This window comes from Balaenoptera physalus (genome assembly GCF_965194825.1).
Source record: "Balaenoptera physalus genome assembly, chromosome: 4".
Classification (NCBI taxonomy): domain Eukaryota; kingdom Metazoa; phylum Chordata; class Mammalia; order Artiodactyla; family Balaenopteridae; genus Balaenoptera; species Balaenoptera physalus.
The window spans coordinates 14,693,048-14,712,740 of record NC_138891.1 but is presented as its reverse complement, the minus strand read 5'-3'; the positions used below and the strand labels follow the sequence as shown (position 1 = coordinate 14,712,740).

The following is a 19,693-nucleotide window of genomic DNA, read 5'->3' as shown; positions in this document are numbered from 1 at the left end:
TAACTCTTTTCATATATATGCTGAGAAGCACCCCATTCCAAACATAATTTCTACCACATTATACATGTATATTAGATGTGTGTACACCCAACTGGATTGTGAATTCCTTGAGAACAGAACCATGTCTTACACAGGCTTCTTTTACAGCCTTCAGCAGTGGTTCTCAACTAGGGACGATTTTGTCCTCAGATACCATTTGGTAATATCTGGAGACATTTTTGATTACACAACAGGGGAACTGAGGTGCTCCTTGCATCTAGAGGGTAGAGACCAGAGATGCTGCAAAACAACCTACAATGCACAGGACAGCCTGCCCTCCCTCGTAACAAAGAATATCTGGTTCAAAATATTCATTGTACCAAGGTTGAGAAACTTCTGCCCAACAGTATCCAGGATAATGGAAAAATAAGATTCATTCAAATTTCATGATTTTTTCTATAATATCTCAATGAGCTAAGCACTGACTCAACTTCCATTCCAGGGTCATATCCACTAACCTGGGGTTCCTTATCACCAGCAATAATGATCATAAAAACAAGAGGGAATATTTTGTCTTTATATTGTTTGGGGCTTGTGGTCACCTAAGTAGCACCAGCAGCAGTGATTATTCAATTCTCACTATGAATAAAGACAACGACATCTCCTTGGCATTGAGAGGACGATCCTATAGGTCAGTCCTTGTCTCCAATCTCAGCCCAGCTATAGGGTCTGAAGGCCTTTTACCAGCAGTCTCAGTCCAGTTTAGATACCTGGATATTAGCATCCTGTTACCTGGGAAGGGCAGGGTCTGAGATTGATTTTATTGCTCTCGCCCAGGTATATCTATGGGGACTAGAGAGGACTCCAGGGCACCCACTTACCCACCTCATTGCAGTTTTTTCTTACCAACCACCAGACTTGCTTAGTCCCCAGGAATGAGCTTCAGCTCTAGATTCTTAAGTGAGTTCCAGTTCAACCCCAAAATTCAGGTCCTTACCCTCTACCTCTGACTCTCAGCAGGCTCAGCTAGCCAGGAGATGGGCTCTGTTTCTAGAACCTCAGTCACTGGCTGTGAGCCTGTTTCAACCACAATGGCCTGCTGGCACCAGATCTTTGGAAATAGCCTGACCATTAGAGAGATCTGTGCCTGCTTCCCTCAACAGTTTAAACCACCTGCCCTCAAGGTCCTCCTGGATATCAACTTTTCCCTTATAGATGTCATGATTTTAGCCTTTATTTTAAATAATTTAGATTCCATAAGATTTGAGCAGCAGCACTATGGTTGGGTAAGCTGGATCCTTTAAGTGAACCTCCACAGTGAGTGCCTCTCCCCTAATCTACTGTGATAGTCACAGCCTGTTTCACTACTGAAGCGGGGAGTTCAAGATGGCACATGCAAAATTTTGGGAGGGTGAGGAGGGACATAGCACAAATACTCTGAAAAGTTTAATAGCACAATACATAATGATTATAGAAAACAAAAGAAATGAATTATGACAAGTTGCTATCTCATTCTCAGAGCTTTATTTCATTTGAATTTGCTGTCTCCTGGTACTGTGATGTGTTTCCATCACTCAAATGTGATTATAGCTCAAGACTTCTTATGCAGTGCAGAAAATAGATGGGAATAAATGAAAGAAATAGACTGAGTAAAGAGCAACCAATTTTGTACTTAATTTCTATTTTGTAAGGGTGTTTTTAAGACTCTTTACCACCCCTTAACTGCTCAGACTTTTCTTTCAAAAACAAAAAACTTAAAAACTTGTCAGAGTTATTAAGTACAAAACTGCCCAGCTAATAGTATTTTTTTGAATCAACCTAGCCTCTGAATTTAAAAATTCACAGGTATTCTATCTTTCACAAGATAATGCCTATTGACATGATCTTTCAAGTTACCAGTAGATCATCAGGTAATATACAAAACTGATTTCTTGCATTAAATTAGTATGGTTTATGGCCAAGTCATGATAAACTGCACCTTTAGGGCTCATAGAGATAACTGAAGGGACTCAGATGTTTACAACTGGAGTGTACATGCACTAATTTCAAGTCATATAACTAATTTCAAGTCATATATAATTTCAAGTCAATAGGTTTTGAAGAAAATTATATAAATACATGAAGAAAAGGTGGGATTTCTGGAATGCTTGAGTGAGGAGCTCAGCAAATCTTTGCCCCCAAAAGCAATGATAAACCTGGACAAATTTGCTGAAAACAACCAAATTTGTTGAAACTTGTTAAAACAACAAAAATCAGAGTGGAAATAAATGAAATAGAGACTAAAAAGACAATAGAAAAGATTAATGAAACTAAGAGCTGTTTTTTTAAAAAAATGTCCCATCAAACAGAAGTCCAGGACCAGATGGCTTCACTGGTGAATTCCACCAAACATTTAAAGGAGACTTAATACCAATCTCTCTCAAACTCTTCCAAAAAATGGAAGAGAAGGAATTGCATCCAAACTCATTTTATGAGGCCAGCATTACACTAATACCAAAATCAGACAAGGACACAAGAAAATTAGAGACCGATATCCTAATGAACATAAATGTAAAAATCCTTAACAAAATATTAGCAAATTGAATTCAACAATACATTAAGAGGATCATATACCATGATCAAGTGGGATTTATTCCAGGGATGCAAGGATGGTTCAATACCCACAATTCAATCAATGTAATTCACATTAAGAAACTGAAGGATAAAAATCAGATGATCATCTTAATAGTTGCAGAAAAAGCATTTGACAAATGTAACATCCATTCATGATAAAAACTCTCGACAAAGCAGGTATAGAAGGAATGTACCTCAACATAAAAAAAGGCTATATATGAAAACCCCACAGCTAACATCATACTCAATTGTGAAAAGCTGAAAGCTTTTCCTATAAGATTAGGAACAAGACAAAGATGCCCATTCTTGCCACTTTTATTCAACATATTATTGGAAGACCTAGCCATAGCAATCAGACAAGAAAAAGAAATTAAAGGCATTCATGTCAGAAAGGAAGAAGTAAAACTTGTCTCTATTTGCAGATGACATGATATTATATATAGAAAACCCTAAACTCCACCAAAAACCTGTTAGAGATAATGAATAAATTCAGTAAAGTCACAGGATACAAAATCAATACACAAAAATCTATTGTGTTTCTACAAACTAATAAACTTTCAGAAAGAGGAATTTTTAACAAGTCCTACTTACAATTGCATCAAAAAGAATAAAATACCTAGGAATAAATTTCACCAAGGAGGTGAAAGACCTATACACTGAAAACCCTAAGACATTGAAGAATACAGAAATAAATAGATAGTCCGTACTCATGGACTGGAAGAATATTAAATGTTCATACTACCCAAAGCAATATAAAGATTCAGGGCAATCCCTATCAAATTTCCAATGGCATTTTTCACAGGAATAGAACAAACAGTCCTAAAATTTGTATGGAACCATAAAAGACCCCAAATAGTTAAGGCAATCTTGAGAAATAAGAACAAAGCTGGCGACATCACATTTCCTGATTTCGAACTATACTACAAAGCTATAGTAATCAAAACAGTGTAATGGCATAAAAACAGACACATAGACCAATGGAACAGAATTGGGAGCCCAGAAAAAAAAAACATGCCTATGTGGTCAATTAATTCATGACAAAGGAGGCAAGAATATACAATGGGGAAGTAACAGGCACTTCAATAAATGATGTTGGAAAAACTGGACAGCCACATGCAAAAGAATGAAACAGGACCACTGTCTTACACCATACACAAAATGAATTAAAGACTTAAATGTAAGGCCTGAAACAATAAAACTAGAAGAAAACATAGTGGGTAAACTCCTAGACATTGGTCTTGGCAATGGTTTTTTGGATTTGACACCAAAAGCAAAGGCAACAAAAGCAAAAATAAACAAGTGGGACTACAGAAAACCAAAATGCTTCTGCATAGCAACCATAAACAAAATGAAAAGGCAACATACTGAATGGGAGAAAATATTTGCAGATCATACCTTATAAGGGGCTAATATCCAAAAAGTATAAAGAACTCATATAAATCAGTAGCAAAAGACAAATAATCTGATTTAAAAATGGGCAGATCTGAATAGACATTTTTCCAAAGAAGACATACAGATAGCCAACAGATACATGAAAAAATGCTTAACATCACTAATCATAAGGGAAATGAAAATCAAAACCACAATGAGGCATCACCTCACACCGTTAAAATGGCTATCATCAAAAGACAAGAAATAACAAGCGTTGGCAAGGATGTGCATTGTTGGAGGGAATGTTAATTGGTGCAGCCACGATAAAAAACAATGTGAAGATTGCTCAAAAAACTAAAAATAGAACTACCATATAATCCAGCAGTTCCACTTCTGAGTATTTATCTGAAGATAATGAAAACACTAATTTAAAAAGATATCTGCATTTCCATGTTCATTGCAGCATTATTTACAATAGCCAAGGCATGGAAATAACCTAAGTGTCCACTGATGGATGAATGCATAAAGAAATCGTGATACACACGCACACTCACAATGGAATATTATTCAGCCATAAAAAAAGAAATCTTGCCATTTGTGACAACATGGATAGACCTTGAGGGCATTATGCTAAGTGAAATTCGAGAAAGACAAATACTGTAAGATCCCTCACGTATGGAATCTAAAGAAAAAAATGAACTCATGAATTCAGAGAACAGATTTGTGGTTACCAAAGGCAGGGTATGCGTGTGGGGTAGGGATGGGAGAAATGAGTCATGGTGATGAAAAGGTATAAACTTCCAGGTATAAGATAAATAAGTTCTGGGGATGTAATGTACAGCATGGTGAATATAGTTAACAATACCCTATCGTATATTTGAAAGTAGCTAAGAAAGTAAATCTTAAAAACTCCATTACAAGAAAAAAAATATAACTATGTATGGTGATGAATGTTAAATAAACATTGTGGTAATCATTTCAAAATATATACATGTATCAAATTATGTTGTATACCTGAAACGAATACAATGTTATATGTCAATTATATCTCAATAAAAAAATAAAAACAAAACTACCATTTAAAAATTCTGGAAACTGACCAAAGGCATACAACTAATTAAAGATTTACTCAAGAAAACCTACTGAGTCTCAGTAAGAAGGGATTCTGTGACATTTTAGCCAGAGATTGCTCCTATCCCTTGCCCTCTCCTACCGCAGCTTCATTACCTGAAAATTCTACCCGAGCCTCAGTAGATGGAGAGGGCTGTGGGAACTGGCAGTTCTGCTTCCCTGCTGCAGGGGTCTGACTTTATTTGGAGCAGAGCATGGAAAAATTCCTGCCTGGGCACTGTTGGAAACAATAGTTATCTCAGTGGCAAACAATCAGGAAAGGCTAACATCATGAGTAGCCTGAGGTCTTGATACTGGTTGGGACAAGCATAAAATGGCAGACAAGCCAGAAATTTAATAAGGAGATCCAGGGAAGGAAACAACCAAAGAGAGCCTGGCCAGGAGCCCCCTTAACTCTGATGGTCTGGAAAGTTGTACATGCTCAGCAGAGTCCAGACAGGGCTCCAACGAGCTACTTGCTACTTGTCCTTGGCTGATTTTCCCCTAGTCATTCACTGTGTGTCTAGCGCATCAAATGACAACTAAACTCATTTATACCCACCCACTGTGGTCACAAATTATACAGCATTACAGACCATCTGCATTGTCTCCTTTATTAACACAGGTGGTAAAACCAAAGCCTCTGAGCCGTTTAAGAACATGAGTTTCTGAAAAGTTAGTAGACAATCAGCTGAGGTTAGTACAAATGGCTCCTTAGGGCTTTGCAGAAATTTATTTACCTGCAAAAAGTTGGCATACAATTAAAAGCTGGTGAGGTAAGTTCAGTCTACCTGTATCAAATATACATAAAGATCTTCCTCAATCTTTATCCTACATTTAGTCTCCCTTCCCTTTGTTTTATTCTTTTCTCTTGAGAATTCTTTTGAAGGAAAAGAGACTAGTAGGGGTTCCTCAGGAGTCACTCCTTGTGGGCTCTCAAACAGGTGATAAACTCTGCACTGGAAAATGGATCATATCTGTCCTATGAATGATGATCTCTCTCATGGTCATTGCTCTTAACTGATCCTCTTACCTTCTGTTTCATGTTGTCGTAACTCCTGACTCCTGGTTCCAGCTCTTCATTTCATGTGTTTTGTGGGTGACAAGCCATGCTAAAAATACTGCAGTCTTTTGGTTGGGTACCTGTAATTCTCAGGGAAAATGACTATGACATAGATATATGCTCCAGTTCCAACTCTCATCTCAAAACTATTAAGTATTAACATTTTCATCTTTATAACACAGCCTCTCTCCATAATAAAAGGCTATCCATGCATGTCCTCAAGCTTTCTTATTGTAAATGCTGCTTATTCAAGCAAGTGATTATAAGTTCTCTTGAAGACAACAGAACATTCCATGTGCATTAAGGGCTCTGTTTCCCCAAAGCTTGGTAGAATGCAGGAAGCTACTTCAGTTTGGTACCAAGGAAACCTGCTCCCAAAACAACCCTTATACGTTCCTGTTGTTCCTGATAGCTTGACATTTGGTTCATCCTTGGCATTTAGTCAAGTTTAAATTGCTAGGAAAAATAAGGAATAAATCCCTGTGTTTATACAGCTGACATCTTTGCTGCTCAGAACTTTGTATAATCTGTCTTTGTGATAAGGACAGTCAGAAATTTTAATAGTTTAAACATCACTGACAAATAGCCTAACGGGCATTCAAGAAAGAGTACAAAGGAAAGAATACAGTAGGGCTGGTATTGCACTGTGGACCAAGCCCCTTATTCAGGTTTTTTCCTATTTTTGTTACTTGAAAACAGCATCTAGGGATAAAAGGCTGGAACCTGGGGCAGGTATAGAGGGATGGTATCTCTATCAAGGGAAAACACCTGGGTGAGACTAATTTATCACAGAAACCACATCTGTTCTCTCAAATGAGAAAAAGTAAATACCAAAACATGCCCAGAGGCAGTGTTGTGTGAATTTTCCCACTAATTGTACCTGGATTCGAACTGTGGCCACTGTGTATCTGCTCAGTGACCTTGGACAGTTTCCTTACTCTCTCAGCTTCTCTGAGTTTCCTTAACTGCACAACTGATTAAATGAGATAATTTAGGTAAAATTTAGGTAAATTAGATAAAACACTTCGTATGTGCTCACCTATGTCACCAACTTTCTGCCTTACCAATGCCATCCAGAGGCAGGTGCTAATAGTGACAGATCCATCTCAATGCAGATACAGGAATCTATATTTGTAGTTTTTGACAGCAACAACAAAAATTATAGGAATCATTCTGTAATTTAACAACTCAAATTCTTTTTTTTTTTCCAGCCAGGATGAAATGAATAACTTTTACTTTTCCTCCTGAGTCACTTCTAAAAGATAAGCTATTTTAACAGCAGCTGATCCACACATCAGGATCCCATGGATCAGCCACCACCACCAACATAAAAAGGCTAGGAATATTTCAGATGGTGATGCTGCCAGATAGAGTACAGCTAACCAAACGTAACAGTTTATAACACATGTTTTTTGCCCCCCCAAATTCCCTGGCCAGCTCCCTCCTCTGTCAAGCAATGTCTGGATGTGATGGGGCCCTCTGCATGCCTGAGTCCAGAGCACTCCATTATGACACCAGGTGGAAGGCAAGGCGTCGCTCAGGTTCTGGACTGACACACCACACCTGCTATTAAAGCTACTTACCACCCTGGCAGGGAGAAGCTCTTTTCAACTCTCAGCAGTGCCTACTGCAATCATTATGTATAAGTGACGAGTAAGTCACTGAATCACTGTGATGACTCATGCATCGAAAAGAAAGCCCCCATCTGAGCTCATAGGCCAGGCGGCAATCTACAGGGGGAGAATCTGATCTTGCCAGCTAAAAACAGCAGGTAGGAAGCATAAGCCTTGCAAATACTTCTTTTAATTAAATGAAGGATTTTTTCCCTTCCCTCTTCCCTTGCTTTGAGTCTGTCTTCTTTCCATTCCTTCCTGTCTTACCATATGCTCTTAGACACTCTGGGTCACATCTGCCAGCCTGTGGACAGTGCTAAGATTAAAAATAGACCCCTGACAAGAGGTCCCATCAGCCAAGAGCAAGCACTGCGCAGCAGCAATCATTTTGCAAAGAGCAGTGAAGGCAGCTCTACATTTCAAATTCCTGACCTAAAATTTAACTGAAATCCAATTATTATTTAATTATATGTTATTTATGGCTGAAAACAGACCCTTTGCATCCTGAAGTAGAGATCTATATTCTAACTCAGGAAGCAAAAGAAGGAAAAACAGTAATGAGCAGAACCACCAGATAAAATCAGAAAATGTTGCTGAGTTCTCAGCACAGAGATATCCCTAATATATTAAACACTGATTCTTCTAAAACCAACTCACCATCTGTCCTGAAAACATCAAATGCTTTATGTTACAAACTAACCTCATCCTCTCCCTGCAGTGGCATTTCACCACACCCCCAACATGCACACCACCTCCCATGCTCTCAATCCTGCTAGCCCTCTAGATTATAGTCCTTGAAGTGTATCCTCTAATCTCTCTGCTTCAAATCTGCTATTCAGATTTTTACCTTGTCAATGTTTTTTAAAATTTCATTTCTCCTCATTACCTTTGCTTTGCCTTGGATTAGTTACCCAGCCTCCTCCCCGCGGATGACTACTGCACCCATGACTCACCATGCAGTCATACATTTCACTCCTAAATAATGCATCTAGTCATGTCACCCCACTGCTTTAAACCCCCCCCCCCAACTTTCTGTTGCCTTCAGTTTGGCATTTAAGGCTCTCCACAACCCACTAGCTAGTTAGCTAACCTCTCTAGCTCCACCTGGCACCAACCCACTCCTAAGCTCCAGCCTGTTGCGCTGATGAATGTTCCATGAACACACCCATAGCCCTCCACCTCCTTTCCTGAGATGTTCCCCACCCCCCTGGTCCTTATACTTAGCTTCCCCTCTCTGTGCTTGCAACACATTGTCCTAATCTCGAATTTGTACTTAGTTACACTGAAATTATATACTTTATGGGAGTGTTTCTTATTCATCTCTGTATCATTGACATGTAGTTTAGAGTTCACTATTAAAAAAAAAAAAACTCACTAAAAGAAATTCTAAAGGAGATACTTCAGAAAGAAGGAAAATGACTGCAGATGAAAACTTCAAAATGGAAGAAAGTAATGAGGGAAAATCTCGACAAACAGATGGATAAAACCAAGCAAACTTTATTTAAAACTATAAGAAAAATCTGTAATTTGTGGAAGAAGAATAGGGAAGCCGAAGAGAGGTAAGTCTTTGAATTTTGGAGCATGAGTGGTAACATACTCATTAAATAGAAACTTTAATTTAGAGTATGTCTGCTGAAGCAGCAAGAACAGCTACTAAGGGAGTAGACATAAAGCATAGAACCTCCAAAGAAGTAGGCAGAAAAGCTGGAATGGGAAAAAAATTATCATTTCAGAAGGTAGCAAGAAGAAAGGGGGGAAAAATAGAAAACATTCACCAATAAAAGTACATAAAATAGCGAGACAGAAATAAATTTAAATATATCATTAACTGCAATAAATGCAAAAGACCCCACTTTCTAATTAAAGGTAAATATTTTTAAACTGAATAAATAAAAATCTAGCTATACGTTGCCTGTAAAAGACACACTTAAAACATGGAACAACACACAAACACAAGAATTATAAACCTGCATGTATCTATTAATATTACCTGAAAACATGCAAAGCAAAAACTGACATGGTAACTAGAGAAATGGACAAATCACCAGAGAGAGAAATTGCAGTATAATTCTCCTAGTAATTGACAGCTTCAGCAGACAAAAATCAGTCAGGATAGATAAGATTTAAACAATAAAGTGAATATCACAATAAAGTGAGTCACATGAATTTTTTTGATTCCTAGGGCATATAAAAGTTACATTTATACTATACTGTAGTCTAAGTGTGTAATAACATTATGTCTAAAAAAAATGTACATATCTTAATTTTAAAATACTTTATTGTTAAAAAATGCTACCATCATCTGAGCCTTCAGCGAGTCCTAATCTGTTTGCAGGCAGAGGGTCTTCCCTCAATGTCGGTGGCTGCTGCCTGATCAGGGTGGGGGCTGCTGAAGGCTGGGGTGGCCGTGGCAATTTCTTCCTTCTATTTTACTTTTTTGGCTGCACTGCATGGCTGTGGCATCTTAGTTCCCAGACCAGGGATCGAACCCAGGCCCTCGGCAGTGAAAGCGTGGAGTCCTAACCACTGGACCGCCAGGGAATTCCCGGCAATTTCTTAAAATGAGACAACAATGAAGCTTACTGCATTGATCGACTAGTCCGTTCACAATTTCTCTGTAGCATGTAATGCTGTTTGACAGCATTTTACCCACATAACTTTCAAAACTGAAGTCAATCCTCACAAACCCTGCTCCTACTTTATCAACTAAGTTTATATAATATAAATCCTTTGATATCATTTCAACAATTTTCAGGGCATGTTCACCAGGAGTAGATTCCATCTCAAGAAACCACTCACTCTCTTTGCTCAACCATAAGAAGCAACTCCTCATCTGTTAAAGTTTTATCATGAGATTTGCAGCAAGTCAGTCACATCTTCAGATTCCACTTCTAATTCTAGTTCTCGTGCTATTTCCACCATATCTGCAGTTACTTCCTCTAATGAAGTCTTGAACCCCTCATAGTCATCCATTAGGATTGGAATCAGCTTCTTCCAAACTCCTGTACTGTTGATATTTTTATCTCTTCCCATGAATCACAAATGTTCTTAATGGCATCCAGAATTCTGAGTCCTCTTCAGAAGTTTTTCCATTTATTTTGCCCAGCTCTATCATAGGAATCACTATCTATGGTAGGGATAGCTTTATGAAATGTATTTCTTAAATAATAAGACCTGAAATTACTCCTTGATTCATGGGCTACAGACTGGATAATGTATTAGCAGGTATGGAAACAACATTAATCTCACTGTACATCACCATCAGAACTCTTGGGTGACAAGGTACATTGTCAATGAACAGTCATATTTTGAAAGGAATCTTTTTTTCTTTTTCCTGAGAGTAGGTCTCAACAGTGGGCTTAAAATATTCACTAAAACATGTCACTTAAATATTCACTAAAACATGCAATGCAAGTCACCACCTGCATTGCATTAGCCCCTAACAAGAGAGTCAGCCTGTCCTTTGAAGCTTTGAAGCCAGGCATTGACTTCTCCTCTCTAGCTATGAAAGTCCTAGATGGCATTTTCTTCCAATAGAAGGCTGTTTTGTCTACATGGAAAATCTGTTGTTTAGTGTAGCCACCTGCTGCTTCACCTTGCACTTTTATGTTATAGAAATGGCTTCTTTCCTTAAACCTCTACTACTTTCAAACTTTTCTCCTGCAGATTCCTCACCTCTCTCAGCTTTCACAGAATTGAACAGAATTAGGGACTTGCTCTGGATTAGGCTTTGGCTGATGGGGATACTGTGGCTGGTTTGATCTTCTATCCAGACCACAAAAACTTTCTCCACATTAGCAATAAGGCTGTTCTGCTTTCTCATCATTCTTGTGTTCACTGGAGTAGCACTTTTAATTTCCTTCAAGAACTTTTCCTTTGCATTCACAACTTGGCTGTTTGGTGGAAGAGGCCTAGCTATCAGCTTATCTCGGATCTCTACATGCCTTCCTCACTAAGCTTAATCATTTCTGGCTTTTGATTTAAAATGAGAGATGAGCAACTGTTCCTTTCATTTGAATACGTAGAGGCCATTGTAGGGCTATTAACTGGCCTAATTTCAGTATTGTTGTGTCTCAGAGAGGCCCAAGGAGAGGGAGAGAGATGGGGGGAACAGCCGGCCAGTGGAGCAGTCAGAACACATACAACGTTTATCACCATCTTATCTGGGTGCAGTTTGTGGTGCCCCAAAACAATTACAATAGTAACATGAAAGATCACAGATCACCATAACAAACATAATAATAATTTAAAAGTTTGAAATATTGCCGGAATTAGCAAAATGTGACACAGAGACACCAGCTGAGCAAATGCTGTTGGAAAAATGCCAATAGACTTGCTTGACACAGGGTTGCCACAAACCTTCAATTTGTAAAAAACGCAATACCTGTGAAGTGCAATAAAGTGAAGCACAATAAAATGAGTATGCCTGTAGTGAGATTTAGCAAATGTGACTTTCACAAAATGAATACATAAAAATCAACTGCATGTTCATACTTGGCAATAATCAGAATGACCTCATTAACAACAGCAACAAAAATATAAAGTACCTAGGAATACAGTTGACCCTTGAGCAACACGAGGGCCAGGGGCATTGACCCCTGAGCAGTCAAAAATCCAAATATAACTTCACAGTCGGCCCTCTGTATCCACAGTTCCACATCTTCAAATTCAACCAACTGCAGATTGTGTAGTATTGGAGCACATATTTATTGGAAAAAATCCACAGATAAGTGGACCTGTACAGTTCAAACCCATGGTGCTCAAGGGTCAACTGTAAAACTAACAAAAGATGTACAAGTTTTTTATATAAAGTATTTTTAATTGAAGTGAAAAGCACTGGATGAAGATCCAAACAAATAAAGGATTTTACTATAGATATGGTAATACTATAAAGGAAAGAAAGGGGATGATTAACACAAAAGTCAAGATGGTTTGACCTCCAGGGGATAAGGAAGGTGATAGTTTACTTCTTAATTTGGATGGTGTGTACACAAGTATTCATGTTTCTAGTTCTTTAAACCGTACATATAAATTTTATATTCTCTTTAATATGGATGAAATATTTTACAGTTTTAAAAAAGGTCTAGAACAAACTTAGTCCAATTAATGCAAAAAGTACATAAGTCTGTTGTGTGCCACACCACAGCGTTCCCACATTTTACAAGTAGCGCTTGAGAGAAGATACTAATTTTGTAAACTTTGAGAAGTGTGTCTTGAATAATCATTTCATTTCCCAAAGAGGAGGCAGCAGATGTTATAAAATTCTAGAATAAACCCCTTCAGGAAACATTCAGTTTTAAGTGTAACTGTCTCTACTTTTTAGTTTTAAATGGAAAGGCTTCTATGCAAAGGTGTTTATATAAATATTCGGCTGTTTACCTCTGCGCGCAAGGTAGAAAAGCAGAAATATGATGACAATTCAGGAACATTCAACAGGCATAGGCTCAACAATGATGGAAAATTTAGGGAGAGTAACCTATCTACCTCATTAGCCTAATCCATTCATGTTTTACAAGTAATTTGTTTCTAATGGTAGAGAGAGCACCAAAATTTTGCAGATGATTTACTTTTTTGAAGAGTGTGAATTATGGTGGGTTGAATTATAGGGAAATAAATTATATTTCATTTGCATACCAATATGCTCCCTTGGGTGGGTGAGAAATGCCCAGAGATACATCTGGCTTAGGCATCAGCATATAACCCATAGCCTGGCTTATCTGTGTAGCAGACTGTATTTTCCAAAAAAGGCTACTGCAGTATTTCTTGTTCCACATGCTCTTCCAGAAACTTTCCACTTCCCTATCAAGAGATGGAATCTATTTCCCTTCCCATTGAACCTGACCGGCCTTTGTAACTGCTTCAATGAACAGAATGCACTGTAGGGATGATGTGTGATCTCCTAGGGTGGGTCATAAAAGATAAGGTTCCTGCCTGACTTCCTCTCTTGGGTCATGTGCTTTGAGAGCACTGAGCTAGCACAGAAGAAGTCTGGCTACCCTGCAGCAGTCATGCTGCAGAGACCACAAAGAAATAGAGATGCCAGAGGAGCCCAGCTGTTCTAGTCTTCCCAGCCCAGGCTTCAGACATATGAGTGAGTGAGCTTCAGATGATTAAAGCCTCCAAGCCAATGCAGCTGATGCTGAGTGGAGCAGAGGTGAACAGTCCATGTTGAGCCCTCCCCAAATTGCAGATCTGTGAGCAAAATAAATATAGTTGTTGCTTTAAGACACTAACTTTGTTGTGCAGCACTAGATAACTGTTGTCATTCATAACTATGGGAAGGACATTGAATGCAAATGTCATCCTCTCATGTACCCAAAGGATAAAAGACTGAGAACCACCAACCCAAACAACATGCCTTCTTAAAAACCAAAATGATGGTACGATATTTTACCCAAAAAGTAGCAAGCACCACCACTGAAAGTTAAATCTGATTTAGGATTACCACTGATCTTTTGCCACTGATCAATGATTCTGATTAGTGGGTATCTTTATAAACCTATTATTTTAAAAAAATTCTTTAATATTTTTGCTTTCAGTATCTTCAAAAGATCTCTGAGATGCAGGTTAACAACCTCTGCTTATAAGTGAAATTTACTCCATTACTGTATCTCCCTTTCATTTTGGTCTATTTATGTTGGTATCTTCAGCACAGCATCAGGTGTCCTCCTCAAACTCAATGGAACCAAAGTGAAATCACTGCTATTGGATGTTAGTGGAATTAGTAGAAAGTAATCAGATTTTAGAGCCAAATAAAATCCTTGTTCACTTACTGTGTGACTCTAGGCAAGCTACATAACTTTTCTGAGTACTTTTACTGACTTGTAAAATGGAAATAATACCTGTCTTGTAGGGTGGTTATAGAATTAAATGAGCCAATATATAGAAATATTTAGCATACTTCGTACAACTAATAGGAAATCAGTAGGTTTCCTTTCCTTAACACCTCTGTTTGGTTTCTTTTTAAAACTGAATGCCAGCCTAAAGGAGTATAAAGCCCCTGCATTTGCCTGCTAAAAGTGCCATCCAGAGAAAGTCAGGCTCAGCTGCCTACCTGTGAGTGCTGCTCCAACACTTGGAAGTAGGCCTCCAGCCCACACCGGGAACTTGAACAGGAGCACTTCACTGTGGCCCTCTGTTCTGCTTTGCTTTGTTTTAGTTGTTGTTTAAATGGTAAATATTTGAGCAAAGTTAACTCTGCATTCCAGCTGCTTTTTCCTTTATTATCATGCATCTTCAGCAACAAAGAACTGATATATATCTTTTCATTTAGAAGTCACTGGGGGACTTTATGCCACAGAGATGCCTGAACTGAATTACTGAAGGTGGCAAAAAACAGGTAACCCAGGGGTTTTAGAGGTTTTGGCCAGTAACCTCAAAATATGAGCAGACAAAATGATGTTATGGGGAAAGACAGAACAAGCTACCCTTCTGGATATCTTCATCTGGTTCATGCTCAGCCTCTAAGTGCAAGATGAAGCTCCTGGGGTATGCAAAGCACATGACTGAGAACCAGAAACCTGCCTCCCATTTGCTACATGATCTCAGGAAGTGACTTTGCAGGCCTCTGGTTCTTCATCTGGGAAGCTGTGGAATTAGCCGAGATGACCAAAACATGTGATAGCTGACAGGTGCCTCAAGACCACCTGGTCTAACACTCTCACTTGACAGGTGAGAAGTGAGGCCCAGACCAAGCCAATGGCTTTCCTGATGTCACACCTCTCACAGCTCATAGACTAGGGACTGGCTTCCAAGGTTTTCCTGCTGTCACAGATAATCATTCCACAAAGTCCTATTTAAAAATTATTTGATTCTGATGGTAATGAGGAAGGGGCACAACGTGCATTCCTACTCAAAACAGTTCAAAATGACTCAACAGGCTGAATTTCTGAGTTACCTTTCTTGCCTAGGAAGGACTCATTACTGTCTTGGATAACACATTATTTCCTCGTCTGGAAAGGCTCTGTAAGTAGTTTTCACTTTATACGTTCCAGAACATGAAGGGTGAATTTCAACAGTATCATCGATAATGTCCCTTTAAAGTGGCAGGTACCCAACAGGAACTGATGAACTCTGTGCTCTATAACCTCCTGGTGATGGGGTCTATCAGGCTATGTGCCAAACAAGGTTCAGACCCAAGCAAGGTGCTGGGCAAAATATTCTGGCAAGACTAAGGGGGGGTCTTTATCTTCCAAGTCATTACCTACCTACTCCCTATCTACATATTTCTTAATTCCTCCTGCCTAGGGAAAAAGAGAGGTTCTTAAAGGTTAACAGGTCTAACCACAGGTGACCATACTGAAGAACCCTGATTTGCCCAAAGAAAAATACTTGCATGGGTAGAGGGGAGAGTGAAGTTTCCTGGCCCAGCCACTCTAGAAGTCTGGAGCAAGGGGCAGAGGAGGAAAAGTTCCTCATTCCTTATTCAAATTAACATAAATCAAACACTACGACCTTAATTAAGAACTAAACTGGAATTTGAACATTTGAATCCTTCACTAAAACAAAAATTAGAGCCAAATGTGGAGAATGAAACAATGAGAAAGATAAAGGAGGGCCTATAACCAGGAAATACACTGATGTAATGGAAACGAGCCAGCATGGAGGACAAGCCCAGAGGAGGCTGAGTGAGGCATGCTGTCAATGTTGGCATGTTTTTATCTGTTGGAAAGACAATATGGGTATGTCTGGGAGAAGGGTGGAGAAAGTAGGGTCAACCAGACAGACAACTCCTTGCCAGGCAGGTTCTAATATACTGATAGTTTGAATGAAAATTTCCTTTTAAGAACGTAAACTCTTTGTAGTTCCATGTTTATGAAGTGAGATTCGCCCTCCATTACAGTTCCCAGACAGGTCTCACAATCTGAGGTATGTGGGAGTAAAGAAAGGAAGCTGGAGAAAAACAGTCCTCTCTATCCAGTATGGCAGCCACTACTAGCCAAGGCTACTGAGTGCTTGAAACATGGCCAGGGACACAGAGGGACTGATTCTATTTTAAATTTTACTTAACTTTAGTTAAATTAAATTTAGAAATAGACACTGATTCAGTTAATGGAAAATTGATATGCATGTTTGGAATGACTTGGGTATGTGAATCCACCTTTTCAACTGTAAATTTTAATCTAAATATACATCATATGTTTTCTGTGAAAATTTACTGTTCAAATTTAGATGTGCTATAAGTGAAAAATGTACACTGGATTTCAAGACTTAATATGAGAAAACTGCAAAATATCTCATTAATAATTATATTAATTACTGTTAAAAATGGTAATTTCAGTATACATTTGGTTAAATATATTAAAATTAATTTAACCTGTTTCCTTTTTTTTTTTTTAAATAAATTTATTTATTCTTTTTTTTTTTTTTTTTTTTGGCTGTGTTGGGTCTTCATTGCTGTGCATGGGCTTTCTCTAGTTGAGGCAAGCAGTGGCTACTCTTCATGCAGTGCACGGGCTTCTCATTGTTGTGGCTTCTCTTGTTGCAGAGCACGGTCTCTAGAGTGCAGGCTCAGTGGTTGTGGCGCACGGGCTTAGTTGCTCCGCGGCATGTGGGATCTTCCTGGGCCAGGGATTGAACCCGTGTCCCCTGCATTGTCAGGCGGATTCTTAACCACTGCGCCACCAGGGAAGCCCATCCTTTTACTCTTAAGTGGCTAGTAGTAGATTTAAAATTACGTAGAAGGCTCATATTTGAGGTTCACATTATATTTTTATTAGATAGTGCTGCTTAGATTCTAGAAGGTCTAGATAAGAATATCATTTTTTAAAAAACATCATAACCAGTAGATATTTTGGCTTCTTTGTCAAGATCAAACTAGGGAAAGCTTATACCGTCTGAAGAGTCCAAAGATAGTCTTTTTTTTTTTTTAAGAGATATGCCCCTTCCTTCCTTCCTTCCTTCCTTTCCTTTCCTCTTCCTTCCTTCCTTCCTTCCTTCCTCCCTCCCTCCCTTCCTCTCTTTCTTTCTTTTTGGCTGCGTGTGGGCTTTCTCTAGTTGCAGTGCGGGGTGGGGCTACTCTTCATTGCGGTGCATGGGCTTCTCATTGCAGTGGGTTCTCTTGTTGCGGAGCACCAACTCTAGGAGCGTGGGCTTCAGTAGTTGTGGTGTGTGGGCTCAGTAGTTGCAGTGCACAGGCTCTAGGATGTGTGGGCTTCAGTAATTGTGGCATGCAGGCTCAGCAGTTGTGGCTCGCAGGCTCTAGAGCGCAGGCTCAGTAGTTGCGGCACACCGGCTTAGTTGCTCCACAGCATGTGGGATCTTCCCGGACCAGGGATCAAACCTGTGTCCCCTGCATTGGCAGGCGGATTCTTAACCACTGCGCCACCAGGGAAGTCCAAAGATAGTCTTTCTAATTACACTCTCCCAGTAAATTAAAATTTGACATTTGGTTTACAAGCCTCAGATTAATTTGTGTCAATCAACCAGTATCTGATCAATTAAAGTAAAAACGACACTAAAATTGCAGACCAAGACACTGACGAAGGGAGTGAGCTCTGAAACAGAACAGTAACCCCTAATGTGGGTCGTATGGCATCCTTTGTATTTATGCGTCTCTATAATTCAAATATTTGATAATAAATATCACGTTCTATTATTCTTCTTTTACATGACCCAAAAAAGAAACCACATTAAAAGTAAAGAAACAACTACATATAATCCCAATATATATACATACATATATTCTAAAGAAGAAACTACTTTAAATACCCTCTGAACACAAAAATCAAATATATGGCAAATGATAATAATTATATATACTTCACATGTACAAGAAAAACTTCATCAGCTAAAGAAAGTTCCCCTTAAGATTTTAACCTAAAAAAACCCCAGAAGATCTTTGACCTAAATCACTATGACAAACTAAGCCTATCAGATCGCTAGTGGGAAGCAGCCGCATAGCACAGGGAGATCAGCTCGGTGCTTTGTGACCACCTAGAGGGGTGGGATAGGGAGGGTGGGAGGGAGGGAGACGCAAGAGGGAAGAGATATGGGGACATATGTATATGTATAACTGATTCACTTTGTTATAAAGCAGAAACTGACACACCATTGTAAAGCAATTATACTCTAATAAAGATGTTTAAAAAAAAAAGATACAGGCAAAAAAAAAACCACAAAAAACTAAGCCTATCATTATCATCATAGGAACCTCGGGATCTTCTACCACCCCCAGAAATTGTATTCAATGACAGCAGCATCCATGCTCACAACATTCCAGAGAGGCAAGGATTAGCTCTCACATCCATTTTAAGAGCTGGTAACTGATCAATCACAGAGAAGTTAAATAGCACATTCAAGGTTCAACAGTTGAAAAAGCTAAAAGCTGTGATTTCTGCTTGGACCCTGAGCTGTCATTCTGGAAGCTGCCACCAGATGTGTAAGGTGCTTATTAATGGAGCAGTAAGCTCATCTCAGAGGGTCTCTTTAAGGTTTGATACCAGTAGCACACAACTTGGTCAATTGTGCTTTTTCTCCCCCTATAAAAACAGAACTTAATATAGCAGCATAATTAAATAACAAATCTTTAATCACTACCTTTGTTTTATGAATTAAAGATATAATATTTACAAAAATTAAAAAATACCTTCAAATTAAGTATCTCTTCCCACTAAATTTCACTATTTTAAATCTACATCGAATTTAAACCTGGGTTTATTCCAGACTCTAATCAGAATTCTCCCTGAATTAATTCTAGATTGCAATTTCTCCAAGTCTCAGATCTTCAGAATAGCATAGAAGTTCATCACATAATTTTCCTGAGTTAAACTATTCTTACTCCTCCTGCCTGATTTTAGCTTCAGAAGCCATTAGTTTCACAGGGCATCTAGGGTCTCATCTGCTGGGGCCGTCCTCCCTTCACAGGATGTACCGTCCTTCTACCTTTCCCACACCCTTAGCCTTAAAGAACGTTTTCTGGGTTTAGCCCCTTCCTCCCCATGGC

General features: G+C 38.8%; 1 protein-coding gene across 6 annotated transcripts in view; it reads right to left on the bottom strand.

The window, feature by feature from the left end:
- TMEM108 (transmembrane protein 108) overlaps positions 1-19,693 on the bottom strand; it is a 378,497-nt gene that overhangs the window by 232,745 nt on the left and 126,059 nt on the right. The window contains exon 1 of one of the 6 annotated variants that reach the window (XM_082459300.1): positions 14,804-19,687. The exons of the other annotated variants lie outside the window; for them this stretch is intronic. The gene's annotated coding sequence lies outside the window, so the exon portion shown is untranslated. Of the gene's footprint in view, positions 1-14,803; positions 19,688-19,693 lie in introns of those variants that run through there. 6 annotated transcript variants of the gene reach the window in all.